This window comes from Primulina huaijiensis, chromosome 18, assembly GCF_012295235.1.
Source record: "Primulina huaijiensis isolate GDHJ02 chromosome 18, ASM1229523v2, whole genome shotgun sequence".
Classification (NCBI taxonomy): domain Eukaryota; kingdom Viridiplantae; phylum Streptophyta; class Magnoliopsida; order Lamiales; family Gesneriaceae; genus Primulina; species Primulina huaijiensis.
This window is the reverse complement of record NC_133323.1, coordinates 10,816,628-10,831,160: the sequence shown is the minus strand read 5'-3', so window position 1 is coordinate 10,831,160 and position 14,533 is coordinate 10,816,628.

The window sequence follows — 14,533 nt, the reverse complement described above, 5'->3', positions numbered from 1 at the left end:
TCTTGGCTTCGAAATTTGGAAGAAATGCCTAGAAGATTTCGTCTTTGAGAGAATCATGTCCACCTGGACTAAAGTTCAAGAACTCCAGACTATTCAGCTAGAAGGATCAGTTGCCACTGCTAAAAAAAATGCAACTGAGATCAAATATAAGAGGCGTCTGGATGTTATTCACACGTCAGATCTTGCTACTGATGAAGGTCTTCTGCAGTTGATGCTAATGAAGGAGCAGAGAGTGATAGAAAGTCTTTGTTTCTCAAAAAAATTTCATATACTTCCTGTAATGAATTTTTTGATTGGGTATCCCTTTGGTTAAATGCCAATGAAAGGGAATTGAATCGTGTAATGTGCGAAATATTTTATAAATAAAATTGCTTATTTTGATTCATTGTTGTTTACTTTTCTTCATACTAACTGATACCAGTTAACTAATTAGCAATTGATTAACTGACAATTAACTAACTGAATAAATATTGGCAATAACTGACAGTTAACTGAATGATAATTGGCAATAACTGATAGTCAACTGAATGATAATTAACAATAATTGACAGAACAATATTAAAACATATAATTAAGACAAATCAATTAAACCAAGAATATTGCGAAAGTGAGAAAACTTAGTCTCGAGTAATGGTTTGGTGAATATGTCACTAGTCTGTTGCTCAGTTGGTATGTATTCCAGCCTGATTGCCTTCTTTAGAGCATGATCTCTGATGAAGTGATGTCTAACAATATGCTTGGTACTTGAGTGAAGAATTGGATTATATGTAATCGCAATTGTGCTTGTATTATCACAAAATATTTGTGATTCTTTTGCAATGACTCCATAGTCTTTCAATTGTTGCTGAATCAAGAGCAGTTGGGCACAACAGCTTCCAGCAGCTATATATTTTGCTTCACTTGTGGAAGTTGCTATGGATGTTTGCTTGTTGCTGAACCATGAAATCAGTCTGTCTCCTAAAAACTGACATGATCCACTGGTGCTTTTACGATCAAGCTTACATCCTGCATAGTTTGCATCTGAATATCCAACTAAATTGAAAGAAGAGGCTTTAGCATACCATAGGCTCACATTTTGTGTGCCTTTAAGATATTTCAATATACGCTTGGCAGCTACAAAATGCGATTACTTAGGATTTTCCTGAAATCTAGCACACATACAGACATCAAATACAATATCAGGACGACTAGTAGTTAGGTATAGGAAAGAAACTATTAAACCTCTGTAGAGTGTCGTCTCAAATGATATTCTCCTTCATCATTATCTAGTTTAATCGATGAGCTCATGGGAATATTTGCGGCTGAACATGTTTCCATGCCGAATTTCTTGAGCAATTCCTTCGTTTTATTTGGTCTGACTGATAAAAGTACTAGTTTCAAGTTGTTTCACTTGCAGATCGAGAAAGAATGTCAGTTCACCCATCTTACTAATCTAAAATTTTTCCTGCATTAACTTGGCAAATTTCTCACATAATTTGGGGTTAGTTGACCTAAAAATAATATCATCAACATATATTTGCACACGTAAAATATGATCATTATCTGAAAATTTGAACAGAGTCTTATCAATTGATCTTACAGTAAAATCATGATCAGTTAAGAATTTTGAAAATGTTTCATACCAAGCTCTTGGAGCTTGTTTAAGACCATATAGAGCTTTGTTCAAATAATAAACATGATCAGGAAGAGATGATTAACAAAACCTGGTGGTTTTTCAACATAAACTTCTTCATGCAACTGACCATTCAGAAATGCACTCTTCACGTCCATTTGATAGACTTTAAAGTTTTTTAATGAGGCATAAGCAAGGAATATTCTGATTGCTTCCAGTCGTGCAACTGGTGCATATGTCTCATCATAATCTATTCCTTCTTCTTGCCTATATCCTTTTGCTACAAGACTCGCTTTGTTGCGCAAAACTGAACCTTCTTCGTTCAGTTTGTTTCTGTAAACCCACTTTGTACCTTTAATAGTTTTAGAAACTGGTCTTGGAACTAAGTTCCAGACATTGTTATGGGTAAACTGATTTAGCTCTTCTTGCATAGCATTTATCCAGTTAGGATCAGTAAGAGCTTCATCAATTTTCTTTGGTTCCAGTTGGGAAACAAAGGCTGAATGAGTAAATAAATTAAATATTTGATTCCGAGTACATACCGGATCAGATGGATTACCTATCACCAATTCTGGTGATGCAATTTTTTCCATCTGTATTCAACATTTGTCGCATCCATCTCAGCAACTGTTTTAGTTGGCAACTTAATGTTCTCTTCAGTTCCAGTTGCTGCTTCTTCAGTTGGTAATTGAATATTATTATTTCGTTCTACCAACTGACCATCAGTGACAACTTCTTGTTCCACTGATTAATCCAGTACTTCTGGTTCAGGTGTTTGAAGGATATTTCGATTGATATGATTTTCTTCTTCATTATCATCCTCCAAACTTATATCTGTAAAACGATCAACTAGCTCAACTGGATCAGTAGGCTAATCAGTTAGCACAGATTCATCAAATACAACATGAATAGACTCTTCGNTATCAGTTAGCACAGATTCATCAAATACAACTCGACATTCGAAGTGCATTTGTTAAAAACTCTATAAGCTTTATTAACTGATGAATAACCAATAAATATTCCCTCTGCAGATGTAACATCAAAAGCTTTTAAATGATTTTTGCCATTGACGAAAATAAAACATCTGCAGCCGAATATTTTGAAAGAAAAAACCACACTTTTACGTCCATGCCAGATCTCATATGACGTTTTCAAATGATTTTTATTAATCATTGATCTGTTCTGAGTGTAACATGCAGTGTTTACTGCCTCCGCCAAAAACCTCTGAGAAATACTAGAATCAGCAAACATTGTTCTAGCAGCCTCTTTAAGGGTTCGATTTCTTCTCTCAGCTACACCATTTTGCTGAGGTGTTCTTGCTGCTGAGAGCTCTTTCTTGATTCCAGTATTCTCTAAAAATTGTGAAAGATTTTGATTGATGAATTCAGTCCCTCGATTGGACCTTATTTTGTCAATACAAATTGATTTTTCATTTAATAATCTTTTGAAAAGCTTAATCAGTTGAGCAGTAGTATGGTCTTTTGATTTAAGAAAGATAACCTAAGTAAATCTTGAAAAATCATCAACGATCACCTAGGTGTATTTCATTCTCCCTAAACTCATGAGTGGTATAGGAACAAATAGATCCATATGTAGCAGTTCTAAGCATCTGGAGGATGATTTACTACCCTTGTTTTTAAAAGAAGAACTTACTTGTTCACCAAACTGACATGCTAAGCAAATTTTATCTTTTGAAAAATCTATTGTAGGCAAACCAGTTACAAGATCATGGTTACTCAGATAAGCAATAGACTTAAAGTCGAGGTGGTTCAACCTTTTATGCCACAACCAATTTTTCGAAGATTTAGAAGCTATAAAACAAATTGGTGCATTAGGTTGATCAGTCCAACTGACTCTGTAAGTATTTCCATAACGATTGCCAGTTAAGATGATCTCATCAGTTGAGTCTTTAACTGTGGAAGTGTGTAAGTTGAATTGAACTGAGAAATTATCGTCACGTAACTGACTGATGATTATCAAGTTATACTTCAAATTCGCAACTAGTAACACATCTTTGACAGTCAAGTTAAAATGGATAAGCTTACACTTACCCACAGTTCTACCTTTAGAGTTGTCTCCAAAGCTGATGTTTGGACTAGTGTATTTGATCAGTTGGGATACAAATTTTGCATCCCCTGTCATATGTCACGAGCATCCACTGTCCAGATACCAGATTGGTTCTTTATTTGTACCTGTCACATGCAATCACACACAATGAATAATTTTGGTACCCATATCTATTTGGGTCTTGAACTGATTAGTCCTTTAAGAACCCAAACTTGGATTAGTTTAACTAAATTTCCAGTTTTTGTGTTCCAAATGGTGTTTCCCAGCTTGTGTGTGCTTGGTGTGTTGTGTGTTGATGAAACAATATGTGCTTTAGCCTTTTTCAACTGGTTGTTCAGCCGATATCTTTTCTAAACTGGCTTGCAGTTATGATAATTGAAATAGCCATTTGAAAAATTATTGTTGTACCTTTTAGGTGACCAGCTACGTGAAACATTTGGAATTTTAGGGCTATAACCAATTCCATACCTTTTAGCCTTGTTCTTATGTTCAATAGGCTATTCAACTGGTCTATTTGGCTCTGGTTGTTCTTGTACCATAACTGACTTGACAAAGTTAATGTATTTCCCTTTGTCTTTGTTCAGTTTTGGTTGAGTATCACAGGTGGAAGTTTAATCTTGGCTGCTAAATCCTAAACCAGTTTTATCAGTAACTGATTTTTACATATCTTGCATTTCAGTTGGTGTAACTGATGAGTTATTCCATGCTTTAATTAGCTCAGTTTGCTTTGAATTCTCAAAAGTTTACTGCTGAATCATAGATTGATTCTTGATTCTTTTAGCATTCAGCTCAGCAATCTCCCGTTTAAGACTTAATAGATCAACTGATTCATCAGTTTCAGTCTTATTGTCATTGGGATAAATTTGTTTTGCTTTTGCTTTCTCAAAAGAGAGAGCAAGCTTGTGATACTCGTTGATCATGTCATGTAGTGTAGAAATAAGTTCATCACGTATAAATTAAGTTGAGCTAAAGTCAAATACCTGCTCACTGGTTGATTCTAGCTCTGTGTCATCAGCCATCAGACACTTGACTTCCTCATCATCGTTGGAGCTGCTCAAGCTTTCAAATTCTGATTCATCACTATCAGTTTCTGCCCATTTGGACTTGCTTTCCTCAGCTAGAAGCACTTCATGTTTCTTTCTGAATGATTTCTTATCATCCTTAGATCTTATCTTGTGTTCATATGATTTATTTCCCTTTTCAGCTGAGCCTCGACTGTCCTTCTTTGATTTAGTACAGTCTGTAATAAAATGTCTAGTTTTGCCACAGTTGTAGCAAGAATTTGGTTCTTCCTTGGTGTTATTTCTCTGATATTGTCTTTGGAAGGAACCTTGATTTCTTCTCATGAATTTTCCAAACTTTTTAAAAAACAATGACATTGCATCATTGTTTAACTGATCAACAGTTCTCTCAACTGAACCAGTTGGTTCCAGTTTGACAGCACTAAGATCTGTAGTAGTTGCTGGTGTAGAAGGTTCACCTTCTCTAGTTTGCAAGTCAAACTCACAGGCCTTCAGGTCAGCAAATAGATCATGTAGCTCGATCTTGTTGAGATCTTTTGATCTCTCATTGCCATTATCTTGACATTCCACTCCTTGGGAAGACCTCTGACAACCTCAGCGCGATTTCATTGTTGGAATACACCTTTCCAAGTTCATTCAGTTCGTTTGTAATGCCGCTGATTCTTTAATCATATTCGTGCATAGACTCTCCAGTCTTCGTCTTGATGTTATCGAACTTTTGAACAGAAACTAAGAGTTTATTTTCTTTGGTTTGCTCATTGCCTTCACAGAGCTTGATTAACTTCTCCCAAATTTCTTTCATAGTCTTGCACATCTTTATTTTGCTGGAAGTAATTTTATCCAGCGTTTTGTACAATATATCTTTAGCCACGTTGTCCAGATTGGCCTTTCTTTTATCTTCAGCTGTCCACTCATCTCTGGGTCTTTCAATATGTTGTGGAGCACCCTAAGTCATAGCAACAACAGTGTTGGTTTAAAGTATTTTCATGGGTCCGTCAGTGACAACATACCCTATGTCATCATCTTGTGCAACTAGATGAGCATGCATTCTAATTTTTCAGTCGTCAAAATCTTATTTGGAAAAATTGAGATTTCTTTGAAGGAAGACATGGTAATCAGTTTGTGTATAGAAAAATTCAAGAACAAGATTCAACTTCTCTGATACCACTTGATAGGATCGGTTGGAGAGGTGATGAAGTGTTCAGAAAGGGCGGGGTTGAATAAACACTTGAAAACTTTTCTATTTTGTCGACTGATGAGTTATTTAGTGATAAACTGATCTCGTGAATCTTGTTTTGTATTTGTCAATCAGATAACTGGTGAAAGTGCGGAAATAAACTGAACGACATATAGAATATAACTGAAATAAATAGACACAAGATTTATGGATGTTCGGAGATTTCAAATACTCCTACGTCACCCCTTCTATCTGAAAGATAGGATATTAACTAAAAGACTTAGATCAAATACAAAATTTTGTACAGACCCACTTCAGTTTTGGACTTAACAATGTCAAACTGAAATTCTTAGTATCTTTACAAATTTATCAGTAACTAACTGATATTCCATTCTTAGCACAACTGATCTCACAAGATCAAATATAACAAATAGGTGTGCTAATACTTCTGCTCGAAAGATAGCCTGAAAGCTATGAATTTTTTCATATAAGTGTGAGCTTTTTGTAACTGTTCTTTGAAAGCTTGAATTCAAAATTGACTTAGAATGAATATGCGCAAAAATTCTTTTTCTCGGCTGAATTCCTTGACTATTTATAGTCTTTTTTTTCTACAGTAACATTGAATATGATTTGAAACTTTATATTCGTTGATTGCCATGTTAACATTCTTCTGACAGTAGTACATTGTTGTATTGCTGAAATGTGGAGTTCTCACTAAAAGTTGCAGTCTTGCTTTTGTACCATCTGTCGATTGATAGTTACACCCTTAACTGATGACGTGTTCTGCTGCTTTATCAGTTGTGATCAATCCGAAAGGATAAACTGATTGCTCTCAACTGATTGTAGTCTAACTGATCAGTTCCCAACTGATCATTCAGTCGTCTACAAATTCAGTTAGCTAAGTTCAGTTGTCGTTGATTTTCTGCGTATTAATTTTAAGTTAGGCAACCGATAGTTTGCGTATTTTTATATCAGTTTCTTTCTGATAGGATCGAGTACTTGGATAAAGAGTATTCAGAAAGAGGTTGAATAAACACTCACAACTTTTAAATCTTTTTCAAAAAGATGAGTTCAGTTTAGTGATAAACTGATACTAGAAATCTTGTCAGTCAATATCAATCAGTTAACAATAAAGTGCGGAATAAAACTAATTGATAGATAGAATAAAAATTGAAATAAAAACACTGGATTTTATGGATGTTCGGAGATTTCAAACACTTCTACATCACCCCTTCTATCACGAGTATAGGATATTCACTAAAAGACTTTGATCGATACAATAGTTTGTAAAGACCCACTTCATTTTGGACTTAACACTGCCAAAACTGAAACTCTTAGTTTACAAAATACTCCACAATATCAATTGAATTTAGCACAACTGATCTCTTACAAGATCGATTTTTACAAGTATGACACTGTGCTATAAAGCTCGAATGAGTAGCCTTGATTGCTACGAATATATGCAATAAGCGTGAGTTTTTATGTAACGTACCGTATTTTGAACTACTTGAAATTTGCAGAAAAATAAATTTTTTTCTTAAATACAAAATAAACTTTCAAATTTCGGTCATCAACCAACTGTTCATCCAAAATATTTGCAATAAAAGAGATCCCCAATAAAGTTTGCTAAAGAAAAATACTTGATTAAACATCGTAAACAAAACGTGAAAATCAGTGTATTTGAAACATTGCATAATTTCTTAAAAACATGGGCGGTCCTCGGGTTTAGCCTCTTGCTCAGTCCAAGCCGGTTCATTGGTCCCCACCCCTCGTCTCATCAAAATCATCCTCACCTGCATCGATCAAGTCTAGTGAGTCTAAAGACTCAACATGTATAAACTGAAAATAACAAATAACACGTAATAAAACCATGTGCGTCTTTAAAGTAGGGCTTACATATTTGAAGCTTGAACGTAATAGCATAAAATACTTGAAACTTGAACGTAGTAGCATAAATGTAGACGTGCCAACGTCTTAAAATTTTTTTTAAACATACTTGCATCATACATACTTGAGCATACATAACATCATTTTGCGTAGAGATATGTTTCAAAGCAAGTGACCCATACATAAATGCGCCTTATCAGACTAAACCACAGTACTGGGTGGATTGGTCCCTGGTCATACTTTACCGCTTTCCAATCAATTCGACTAAGATATTTCTACCCCTTTTTGTGTGAATCAAAAGTCATATTTCCAAAACATTTTAAGCGCAAAATTTTCTCCCCCTCAATATTTAAAAATAATAAATCCATTAAAATTTTAATGAGTTCTCCTCTTATATTTTAGAAATTTTTTAAATTATAATAGAAGGGGATAACCAACCAATTTTCTCCATGGCTCATTTTCTGCCGCAGCACATATGCTCTGCCTTCGACAAATAAACTGTATTTTTTCTAGCATAACTAGGCTGCAAATTTTATACCTCTGTAAACCTCTATGAGTCTAATTTGCAACGCAAAAAGCGGTTCATCATTTGGACACTCGAGCAAGGAGATATGCCATTTTCCTACAGTCGCTGCAAGCTGCACGAAAATTCAGTTTTACATATATATATGTAAAAAATCTGAAAATTTCGAATTTTATACATCTAAATCATTTTCAATGCTCTTTCAATAAAACCAGCTCTGATACCACTTGATGTGGTTGGTTTGGGGGAAAATAGTTGAGCTACAATAGCTCGGTTCTTGAAATATTGAACACCGATGAACTAAATCGAGTATGCACAAGGTTTGTTTCTGGATGTTCGTAGATTTCAATTACTCCTACGTCACTCCTTTTATCACGAAGATAGTATTTCCACTAAAAGACTTTGATTTATACAACTCTTTGTACAAACACACTCAGCTAGGACTTACCCACTGCCTAAACTGAACTCCTAGCACTCAAGATTGTAGGCAGCACCTCACAATCAGCATATTGTTTAATGTCTCATATGCAAAGACTACAAACACATTGTTTTACGTCTTTGTGTGAAGACTCACTCAACTAATCTTTCAATTTCAACTCTTTTGTATATGTGTGAGTGATTGTGTGTGAGGAATTTATCCTTTACAGTGTACATCTCAAATGTATCCTCACACAAGGGCTTGTGCTCTCAACTAGTTGATATTTTAATGCTAGCTACCCATGCTTTGAATCCCCTTCAAAAGCTCTTGTTTGATCTTCAAGATGATATATTTATAGGCTCCAACAATGATATATACGTTAGAAACGAGAATATGACCGTTTGAAAAGTTTCTGTACTGTTTCTGAAATTGCAACGGTCAAATTCGCCTTGCTGGACATTTTCCCGACTGGTCAACTCTGGTCAACTCAGCTGGTCGTTTAGTTCAACTGGTCTTTCAGTTCAGCTGGTCAGCAACTGATTCAGTTCAGCTGGTCTGCTGCTAGTTCAGTTCAGTTGGTCTGCTTCAGTTTAACTGTTCAGTTCAACTAGTCTGGTTTAGTTCAACTCGTTCGGTTCAATTCAGTGTCAGCTGGTGTGCTGAAATCAGCTAATTTGTGCAGAACCAGTAGATTCATTGTTTTTTATCAGCATCTCAAGCTTCGATTCAGACTTTGACTTGTGAAAATGATTTGTAGATCATTTTCTTATCTTTTCAACGCATACTGAATCGCTCCATTTCAATAATCGAGCTGATAGATATGACCAAAATACCGCAGCTGCTCAAACCCAACTGATTGATGTCTTCGTGCGATTAGTTTGACCTAGATAACATCCGAATTTGTAAAATTGACGTGAAATACAACTTGTTTCAAATTGAGTTTTCTGATCAGTACAGTTAGTGGATTGTCATTTGAATCATCCAATTGGTACATATCATCAAAAAACCAAAGCTCGCCAAAAATTCAGTTTGTGCAGAATTCAGTTTCGGTTTTCTTATTGTGTTTGCAACTTCACACTTGAGTACATATGATAGAATACGGGAGATGACCGGGGAACACTTTCTACATGATTCTTGCTCGAAAGCCAATGTAAACTGTAGAGCCCAAATCAGCACACGTAAATCCCATGCATTATTTAAATTGTTAATTCATTTATTTAAATTTAAAATGAGTTTTAGCCATGTCTGATTTATTTAAATTGCATTATTTTAATGTTTAAGTGATACACGTTAAAATGTTTTCTTGAATTTCATGTTTCAGGCGTTTATTCGATGCGGGATCGTGGGAAAGAGATCAGCGACGATTTTTGGCAATATTTTAAAAGATGGTATTTTATTTTAAGTTGAGAATGGGGCGTTTTAAATAATTTATCTAGTTTCAGCATTTTTAAGGCCTGAATTATTTATTTAAGCGATTTTAAAATTTTAAAACTTTTAAAGTCTAGCACATGTACATTTTATTTTAAATTAGAATTTTGTTAAAGTTAAGGGAGAGTTAGTATTTTAAAATTAGTTGCTAATTAATAATTAAGCAGATTTTACTCTCCCTAGTTTACTAATCACACGCACACACACTTTTGCACACACTAAAAATCGCCTAAACACACACACTCACTTCATTATTCAGATTTTTATTTTTGAGAGAGAAGAAAACTAGGGTTCTTGTCTCTAGTAGCAGTCGCCCCACTCCTCTGAATTTCCAGCAAAATTTCGTTGGTTTTCTTCAAAGAAAATCGAGCCAAGTCGTCCGGGATCGTCTCTCGCATCATCTCCGCTTCGGTATCGCCGTATTGTTAGTTTTTAATATCAAAAAGCACGTATATTCTGTTTTTCCTGCGTCGATCATGTCATAGTATGCGTTGCGATGTATTTTGTATAAAAACCATGTGAATGTTGTATAGAAGTTTGAGCAATTATGTTTAGATCACTTTTGAAACCATTTTTGGATCTAAAATCACGTTTTTGCTGTCTTTTTAAATATTGTGATTTTTCGGTCGTGATTATGAGAAAACTTTCACCTTGAAAATTGTAGAACTTTTTGATACCTTCGATTTTACAGTAAATTCGAAATATTTGGATAAACATTGAGTGAGTTATGACGTTTTTTGTGGGACTGCTCAAACTGCGTTTTCTGAAAATATATGATAGTGATGTGTTCTTGAAGTTTTACGGTTGCAGGTTTCGTTGGAGATTGATGGGTGATCACTGCTGTGTTTAGGTATGTGGTTAATGATGTCGGGAAGGTCATTGACGTTTTGTTTCGCGTTGTTAGGCACTTGGGAGAACGAGTAGTCGTGAAAACTATTTTTGTGTCAAAGTTTGAGCTTATTGGTTTTATTGCGTTGCGTGTGGTGAGTCGTTTCTTTTGGAACGTTTGAGACATTTTATGGAGTCGTGTCTTTTTCAGAGTGTCCTAGGATCAGTCTCGATGGATTGGTTCATGAATCGTATTTTTGGTTAAGGGTATTAAGAGGCAAATCGCGAGTTCAGTACGCTCGGCGCCCGAGCGGTAATTTCTTACCGCCCGAGCGCCACTCATTCTGTCTGAGAGTAGAGCTTCAGAAAACTCGGCACCCGAGCGGTAACATTTTACCGCCCAAGCGCCACCCTCACTGTCGAGAATTTAATTTTTTTTAAGCTCGACGCCCGAGCGCCACTCCTTATGTTCGATTATTTGGTTTCCCCTTCTTTTCAAGTTCAAATAGTGAGTTCATGTCTTTTATGGTTGGGAAATGTTCACACGTCATGTTAGAGTTTGTTTCTGGGTTTGATGTCACGGTTAGTATGATTAAACGAGGTCAAGTCCCGAGCGATTTTAGATTGTCATAAGAATTTGTCTTTCGGGTGGTGAGCACAACGAATACGTCTAAGCTATGAAATATTAAGTGCGTGAATCATATTAGTATGTGCAGCAGTGGCCCCAAACAAGATCCAACGAATCCCTCAACGCCAAGTAATTATGTTCGACGTGCAAGAAAAATAATTTTAAGTTTTTGAGGTATGCTAAATGTCTTGTGACCAATTATGTATGGGATTGGAAAGCGGTAAAGCATTACCAGGGACCAATCCACCCCGTTAAAGCATGAACGGGTTTAGATCAGGATTGGAAAGCGTTAAAGCATGAACGGGGACCAATCCACCCGTTAAAGCATGAACGGGGATCTCATCTATGTGGTAGTGGATTTTTCCCTGTCAGCCCAGTATTGTGGTTTAGTCTGATCAGGCGATTTATGTTATGGGTCACTTGCTTTGAAAAATGCCTCTACGCAAAATTATCATATGTATGCTCGTGTATGTACGAAGCAATCATGTTTATGAAAGCTTCTACGTTGATGGCACGCCTATGTATGTATGTACGTTCAAGTTTTGATTATGTTCAGTTTCAGTATGTGCGCCCTATTTTAAAGTTGCATGTGTTTTATTATGTATTACTCGTTACTTCTAGTTTATACGTGTTGAGTCTTTAGACTCAATAGTTTTTGTTTTATTAAATGTTTAAATATTATATGTTTTATAATAAATTGTATAAAATATAAGTTGTTGTGTAATTACAAGTTTTTACTATTTTTTTACAGGTTCGATTAAACAAGAATAAACTTGGCGTTGCAAATGGGATTAAGATGATTATTGGACCTGTAGAAAGTTGATTATAATATCTACAATATTGTTGACAAGCATGAGATAAAGATCTTCTCACAATTGGGATCAAATTAAGCAACAATTAAAGTTACCAAAGGAGTGGCAGTTTTACCATGCTCTAGTATTTTGACCATATCTCTCAAATTAATTGGTCAAATGGTTTAAAAAAAATACCACAACAAGACAACTCAATTATCCACATGTTTCTTTTTATGAGAAGAAGCAAATTTGGAGAAGAAGATTTTCAAAAGTGATGTGTAATATAATATAATATCTTGGAACACCAATGAAAACTTGTGTAAAAAAATAATATTTTATTTGTGGTTGTCTCCCCAAATTTTGCTATAAATAGGGGTGCATTGTAATGTATTGAGATATCCCTCATTCTATGCACAAACTTTTGAGTTCATAATATTTCTCTCTATATTTTTCCTTTATTTCTTCATTTAAATACAATTAGCATGTTAATTTCATATTCAAAGTTTTACACTTTGAATAATGAATAGCTAACTTCCTAAAGTTGAGATGATAAGGTGAAACTCTTGGCATGATAATAAGGTTATTAAAAGGTAAGAATCTATGTTTTATATTATTTAATCATTATTTATTGTTTATGTTATATTTATTTCTTTAAGCATTTTTATACCCTACTTATAAGTGGGAGTTTTGATTTATTGTTGCTATATGTTACACTAAATTCTTGGAACCATTTAAATGTTAGTTTGGTATTACCAACCATTTAAAGTGGATGCCTTGATTTATTATATATAAATATATTATAATATTAAATTCTTGGAACCATTTAAATGTTAGTTTGGTTTTACCAACCATTTAACTTGGATTCCTTGATTTATTATATATGAATATATCATAGTATTAATTTATTGGTACCATTTAAATGTTTGTTTGGTTTTACCAACCATTTAAAGTGGGAACCTTGATTTAGTGTTTACAAATATATATAGCACAATAAATACTTGACCACATTTATAAGTTTTGGTATATATTATATACTTATAAGATAATAATTTATAACATAATATAAATATGATTATTTAATATATTGGAACCATTTTATTAAGTGGATTTCAATATTGTTCGTTAATGTTAACTTTATTAAAATACCAGGAGTGGATCCTTTAATCTCAACTACTTAAATTAAAATTTGAACAATTAAAATTTACCCATTAAAGATTCAAACAATTAAAATTAAAAAGAAACAAAAACAAAAACAAAACAAAAAGACATTGTAGTGGACTTGTAATTACCTTAGCTTCCCTGTGGATACGATATCGGACTCACCGAATTATACTACTTGTGGACAACCTGCTCTTGGGAGTGCAACAATCAAAGTGACAACAAGTTTTTCGCGTTGTTGTCGGGGAAGTATAATTTAATTTCAAGTCTATTTAATTTTGTTTATAGTTTATTTTTCTTTTCTTGCTTTTGTGTGTTTTTATTCTTTTGCATTTGCATTTGCATGAGCATTATTTGGTCACGTACACTTAGTGGTCGACTCATTCGAAATAACCCTTTATTTTCACAAAAAATGGCGGAAGAACTCATGCAAGAAAATGAAGATGAAATTAAATCTCAACATGATCGTGATAGACGAAGAACACTTAGAGATCACATGAATCCTACACGTACTAGTGCACCTTCATATCTAGTTTTACCCTCCGATGCATCTCATTTCAATTTTAAGCCTGGTATTATCCAACTTTTACCCAATTTTCATGGCTTAGATTCTGAAAATCCATACATGCATTTACCAGAGTTTGAAGAAGTGTGCAACACATATAATGATCTAAATTGTAGCATGAACACCATTCGACTTAATCTTTTTCCTTTTTCTTTAAAAGATAAAGCTAAAACTTGACTACAAAATCTTAGATCGGGATCCATTCGAACTTGGGATGAATTGCAACAACAAATTTTGAAAAAGTTTTTTCCATCTCATAGAACAAATTCTTTCAAAAGGCAAATCATCACTTTCACTCAAAAATAAGGAGAAACTTTTTATCAGTATTGAGATAGATATAAAGAATTGCTTAATCTTAGTCCACATCATGGTTTTGAAATTTGGAGAGTTGTTTCTCAATTTTATGAAGGCTTAACACCTAAAGAT